This window comes from Camelus bactrianus, chromosome 13 (assembly GCF_048773025.1).
Source record: "Camelus bactrianus isolate YW-2024 breed Bactrian camel chromosome 13, ASM4877302v1, whole genome shotgun sequence".
NCBI classification, from domain to species: Eukaryota; Metazoa; Chordata; class Mammalia; order Artiodactyla; family Camelidae; genus Camelus; species Camelus bactrianus.
In genome coordinates this window covers 28,381,196-28,387,877 of record NC_133551.1, presented here as the reverse complement: position 1 = coordinate 28,387,877, position 6,682 = coordinate 28,381,196, and positions in this window count along the sequence as shown.

The window sequence follows — 6,682 nt, the reverse complement described above, 5'->3', positions numbered from 1 at the left end:
ACTATTTTAGAAACTGCTTACAACACCCAGAAGAAAATATCTGTCCAAAAGTCCATGAACCTTTCCTAGTAGGAGGTAAGAGTATGTTTTTCAGGCCAGCAAGTGGCATAGAATTAAATACTGAATTGACAAGTTATCTCACTTCTCTTTAGGTTCAGAGTGTACTAGATTGGATGCAGCTGAAAGAGCTAAAAGAAACTGAAGCCTGGAGAGGTGACAAGCACTTATCATTTATTGAAAAGGTATGTGCAAGAAATTATGCTGGGTGCCTTCATACTTGATTTTCAAAAAATGCTGCATGAAATAGAGTGTTAGCCTTGGTGGTAAGGCTGCTTCACATTGCTGTGCAGATTGCGCCCTGCATAACTCCTAGGTCAGCACCAGTGATGTGAACAGCATGGGTGGGTGTGTGTGCACACAGTGGCTGTTTAGTGGTTACACCCTTGCGCCTGGCACCAGCACTTCCTTACTAGTGATATGACTTTGTCAAGTCTAAAAAAGTCTCTAAATCTTAGTTTCCTCATCTCCAAAATAAGGACTTCAGTAACTCTTAGGATTGCTCTGAGGATTCAATCATCATCATCATCATCATCATCATCATCATCATCATCATCATCATCATCATCATCATCATCATCATCATCATCACCATCACTTACTCAATGTTTACTAGGATCCAGGCATTCCTCTCAGTATTTTGAATACATTAACTTTCACAATAACTCCATAAAGAAGGTATTTTTATGGTCTTATTTTTACCAATGAGGAAACTAAGGCATAGAGAGGTTAAGTAATTTGCTGAAGGTCACAGAGCTATAATCTGTGTTTTTAATGCCTGCACTATACTGCTTCTCAGTATAGAGTTAAGACCATAGCACGGTGGCCAGCGCTTAGTACAAACTCAGCATTAGCTCTTATTTTACCTCTATTGTGCTAATACAAAATCTAAGGCTCATAAGTAGTTATTAACCTACCTAAAGAATAACCCAGCTCTTAAATGGGAGACCCACGATTTTAATCCATACTGGATCCAGGGCTCATGGTGTTATTTGTTGTGCTTTGTTTTATTCAAAATAAATATGCCAACTCCAAAGTGGTCTTCGTCTAAAGGAAAACTACTTGGATAGCTCCTCAGGGCACTGCCATATTATAGTTCAGCACAGACACTGATGTGGATAAGGATGATTCTACGCCGTCAAGAAAAGGATAAATTTTATATAATATGCCTTCTGTAAGAAGGACTGGAAGTATATATTTTAGAAGGTTTCTATCAGATTCATAAAAATAGAGTCAGTTTGTACCACAGTAAGTTTCAGCTATCTGGAAGATTGATTTATGTTGTGTACCACATTCCTGAGCAATGCCAATGAAATGAGGTATGACTATATAAGACAAGAGGGATCATGAATGCAGTAGCTTTGGATGTTTACCTATGAAATGGACCTTGACAGTCTTAGTTCAGTTTCTTGCATCTTACTGGAAATACAGGATGTTCTGTAACCCATGAAATGAATTATGTTAAAAGAATGTGATCCATGAAATATACTTCTAAGAAAATGGTATACATACTCATCCACGAATTGTAGCTTTTCCATATAGGTATACATATATAACAAGTTGCTAATCATATACTTTATTCTGTGCTGCTATCAAGAAATAGATAATGGAACTGGTAGATGAAATGTTATTTCTTAAAGAAAACAAGCATTTTACCTGTGAAGACATGTCAACCACCAGCAAAATCAGTGCTGTTATAAATGCATGCTCTCTATCCAAAATTGGCTTTCAACACTGGTTGGGAGGGGGAAAAAAACTTCCATATTTCTGTAATTATCTCACTGTCCTCATTTTACAGAATATCTAAATTAACCTCTTATTTTTATTCATTTTTCTAGCTTTTTAAAGGATTTCAGAGTTCTCTTTCCTTCTTATGTCATGTGTCTCTAAATGATAACATCTACTTTCATACTGTTAAAAATGTTTAGAAGGCAGTTTAATAAATTCATTTAAGCAAGTGGACACTGGAGTCAGAATTATTTTTCTTTAGATACCTGTTCTGTTGTTACCAGTTGGGGAACTGGGGCAAGTTCCATAAATCACCTAAGTTTTCATTTTTCTTCTGTATAAAATAGGCACGAAAATGTACCTTAGATACATTAGGATATCCTAAGGATTAAATTATATAGCTCATGTAGAATTTTCAGTATGGTGCCTGGCAGGTAGTAAGAAGGCAATAAATGTTGTTATTGTTAATAACATATTTTTGTTAGTATTATTTATTGGTGCTATTGTTTTAAAGTGCTGAGAGGTTCCAACTCTGTACCTTCAGTTCAGATATCTTGTCGGGGATTCAGGCTTTCAACAAAACGTCTGCTTAAACCTGTTTTTGTTGCTGATAGCTTTGCTCAAGACTTGGGCCAAAGGCTGGGGAGAGCAAGCCCTTTCACTTTGCATAATGGAATTGTGAATAGACTTTTTAATAGTCCAGGTGCTTTTCAGTTATTAGAACAGTCCTATTTCAAAATTCAGCATTCAGTCTTGTATATTTTAAGACTTCTGTCTTAAACTCTATTCAAAGCTTTCTCTTCTCAAAGCATAGCTTAGGACCATCTGTGTCTTCAGCAGTTTGGAGCAGTTTCCCCATCTGCCTCCTTCTAGAAGCTAGCTTCTCTGTTAGGTTCTGGTGGAGAGGAAGGAGAGGAGAAAGGTAAACTTCCTCTTAAGAAACTAGGAGTAAGAGCAGTTACTTGTGAACTGATGAGAGGTATCTGGCTCACATTGGTCATTTCTGTCATGGTATGCAGGAGGTCCCTGTTCAGATTTCATGCTAATTCCCAGGTATGGGAGATCCAGCTCTGACTTGGTGTTTTCCACTCCCTGCACCCCTAGTCCCTGACTTGTCCCACAACTGCTGAGGTTCCCTTGGGAGAACTTCTTTCAAGATAGCTCAAACTCAACTACCTTCTGGAATCTTCACTTGCCTCAACCCTAACAGTAGGTGCAGTTTCACTGCATCTCTCTCTTTTAGCCTCATCTTCTTTCTCTTCCCCCAGCTCATGGTGACCCAGGGGCAGATTAGTGAGTCTGCTGATTACCCAGTGTACAACTGAGGGACAAAATGCTTTTCTCCTTTTGTGGTAGAAATCCTACTATTGGGTAAGTGATTCTCATAAAGCTCTCCATTTCCAGTGGATTTTGGAAGGAGAAACATTCCCATAGACCTGTGTTGAGAAAGGAAGAAAATAGACTTTCATCTTGGACATTGCTTCTGAAAAGGCAGTTCACTTTCCTATCATCAGTCTTCTATGCTCTTTGACTGTTGGAGATGATGAGCATTGGGTATGGAAGAGAAGATTCTTGGATTCTTGCCTCTTATTAGGCCTTGAAGATAAATGTCTCACCCTGACTGCTAGTGATCTCTGAGCTTAGAATGCAGGAACTTTGCATGTTTTGTGTATAATTTTGAGTCTTTGCTGCAATTCCTAGAAAACAGGACAAAATCTCATATGGACCACTGTTATACTTGACTAAAAATTGTCAGTACCAGAGATCTGGGACCATTATTCTCCTCTTCTGATTTTTTATCTCTAGTGTTTAACATAGCATCTGCAAAATAATAGGATTTAATAAATATTTGTTGAATGAATGAAAAGCCAAACATAATTCATAGAAAACCTGATCCTAAACTCTATGGCACACTATAGATAGAGAGGACACAATCCTGGAATTAGGCACCCAGGGAAATTGCTAATGTCATCTTAATACTTTATAACACCTAAAGTTCCTAAATTGGTCCCTTTGATACCATTGTGTTTATTGTGTGGATTGCAATACATTTATGCATTGGTTTCACTTTCTATTTATTAGTTAAATAATTACTTAATGAGAACTGTGGGAATAAATTTAAAACTTTACTGTATTTCTACAGAGACTTCTGCTGTAATATAATGACTATGAAATGATCTCACATCTACTCAGAATTATTAAAAGGACAATTCAAGAAATATTTTAATTTTTGTTCATTCTTTTCCAAATCACATTGAAATGGTCCCCTTTGCACTTAAGTGATTTTGTAAGAGTTTTATACTCACTTTATAATGCCAGATTATTTTCCTAGCTTTAAAATTTTCCTTTTTGAAACCTAATTTCCAAGCAAAGTATCCAAGATAAAATTTAAATCTAGATTCAGTCTGTCATATAAATATTAATAAAATTTGATGTAAAGTACTGAATGACATGTTTTATAATTTGTTACAAATTTTGGGAGTATTACTGGGTTTCTAAGTAGATTTACCTGAGAGATAAACCATTAGCCATCTTGACTTACATTTGCTTGATGACTTGATATGAACAAATCACTACATATCTTTGTTAAAAACACAAATAGAAGTAATCATTGCTAGCTATGTTGATGCAGAGATTTTTCTCAGAATATTACTTTAGTCCTCTGTGTTGACTTAATCAGGGTTGAGATATAACAGTGCATCATAGGCAGTTGTTTATAACATGAATTTGCCCTTCAGCCTCAACATTTAAGTATGTGGGGAGAGAACAAATTTAGAAATGTTCAGAGCCAGAAGCTAATTTGCGGAAAATTCTTTCAAGTATTAGATGAGTAAAATGTAGGCAGAGAAATGGATACTCATTAAGCCTAGTCAGAACAATCTCCTTGATAGAGATTTTCTCAAATATGACAACAATCCTAAAATTTTACATCTTGTTATTAATGACAAATTGTGAAGCTCAAAGTTAATTTAGTAAAAGAAGTTAATTGATAGAAATATGCAATTTTCTGAATTTTTAGTACAACTTAATAAAATTTGTAATTTGTTTTGATTTATTTTATTATTCCAAATAAATACTTCCCTAGATGGTTTTGTATTTATAATTTTATATTATTTTTCCTAAAGGGGCCCCTTTTCTCTCATATTTTATAAGATTAAGGCCCCCTAGAGCCTAGACCCTCTGCTGAGGTATATGTGTGTGAAGTGTGTGTGCTCAGCAAGTATTTGTTGAATGAGTGAACATCTTCAGGAATTGGTTTTGATGTGAAGGTAACCTGATATTCTGAAGTTCTCACTTTAAGGAACTGTGGGTAGATTTTCTCTTTAAGACTAAGAGAAAGACACTATACTTTACTTATTTATTTATTTTTTTCATTTTGAAATGGAAGTAATTTATTTTATTTTAAAAATTTAATACAATTTTTAAAGGTTACTTTCCACTTACATTTATTACAAAATATTGGCTGTTTCCCCCATGTTGTACAATACATCCGTGTAGCCTATCTTATACCCAGTAGTTTGTACCTCCCACTCCCCCATCCCTGCAGTGTCTCCCCTCACCACTGGTAACCATTGTTTTCTCTATATCTGAGTCTGCTTCTTTTTTGTTATATTCACTAGTTTGTTGTATTTTTTAGATTCCACATATAGGTGCTATCATACAGTACTTGTCTTTCTCTGTCTGACTTATTTCACTTAGCATAGTGCCCTCCAGGTCCATCTATGTTGCTGCAAATGGCAAAATTTTGTTCTTTTTACGGCTGAGTAGTATTCCATTGTAGATAAATATCACATCTGTGTTCATTTGTTGACGGACACTTAGGTTGCTTCCATATCTTGGCAATTGTAAATAATGCTGCTATGAATATTGAGGAATGTGTGTCTTTTCAAATTAATGTTTTTTGGGGGGGTCGGGGTATATATACCCAGGAGTGGAATTGCTGGGTCATATAGTAGTTCTGTTTTGGAAACTTCCATGCTGTTTTCCACAGTGGCTGCACCAATTTACATTCCTATCAACAGTATGCAAGGGTTCACTTTTCTCCACATCCTCGCTAATATTTGTTATTTGTGTTCTTTTTGTTAATAGTCATTCTGAGAGGTGTGAGGTAATAGCTTATTGTGGTTTTGATTTGCATTTCCCTGACATTTAATGATGTTGAGCATCTTTTCATGTACCTGTTGGCCATCTGCCTTTCCTCTTTGGAAAAATGTCTATTCATTTCTTCTGCCCATTTTTAAATTGGATTGTTTGGTTTGTCTGTTTTTTTTTTCCTGATGTTGAATTGTATGAGCTGTTTATATATGTTGGAAATTAATCCCTTATTTAGTCATATCTGTGAATCAGAAATATTGCCTACCATATCAGTAAACAAAGGATGCTGCAGCCATCAAGTCATCAACCACTATCACCACCTCTGATGGTAAGCTGGGGGGAACTCAGGATGGAGACAAGCAGGCAGCCAAGCCTCTGCCCCCACCCCCAATGGTGCACCATGAGGGTATTCAAAATGGGAAAGAACAGGATTCTGGCCCCCTAGATAGCTAGATGCATATCAAAGGGATGATTTCAATGAGCCCAGATTTTGCATCTTCCCATACATAGAAAAGTGCTAAATTCCTTAACTTGAGATATCTGCTTTTCTTTAACAGGAATCTTTTGATGTTCTGACTACCTGATCTTTGTTGCAAAAACTCATATACCCTGGCTTCTACCTTGCCACTTTGGAAAAAAATCTCTTAGAGCGATCTGAGATGCTGTGTCCTGGGCTCGAATCATCAGGAAGTCTGTCAAATAAAACATACCTCTCAACTTTTAGGTTGTGCTTTTTTTTTCAGCTGACATATCATTTGCCAATATTTTCTCCCATTTAGTAGGTTAACTCTTCATTTTGTTG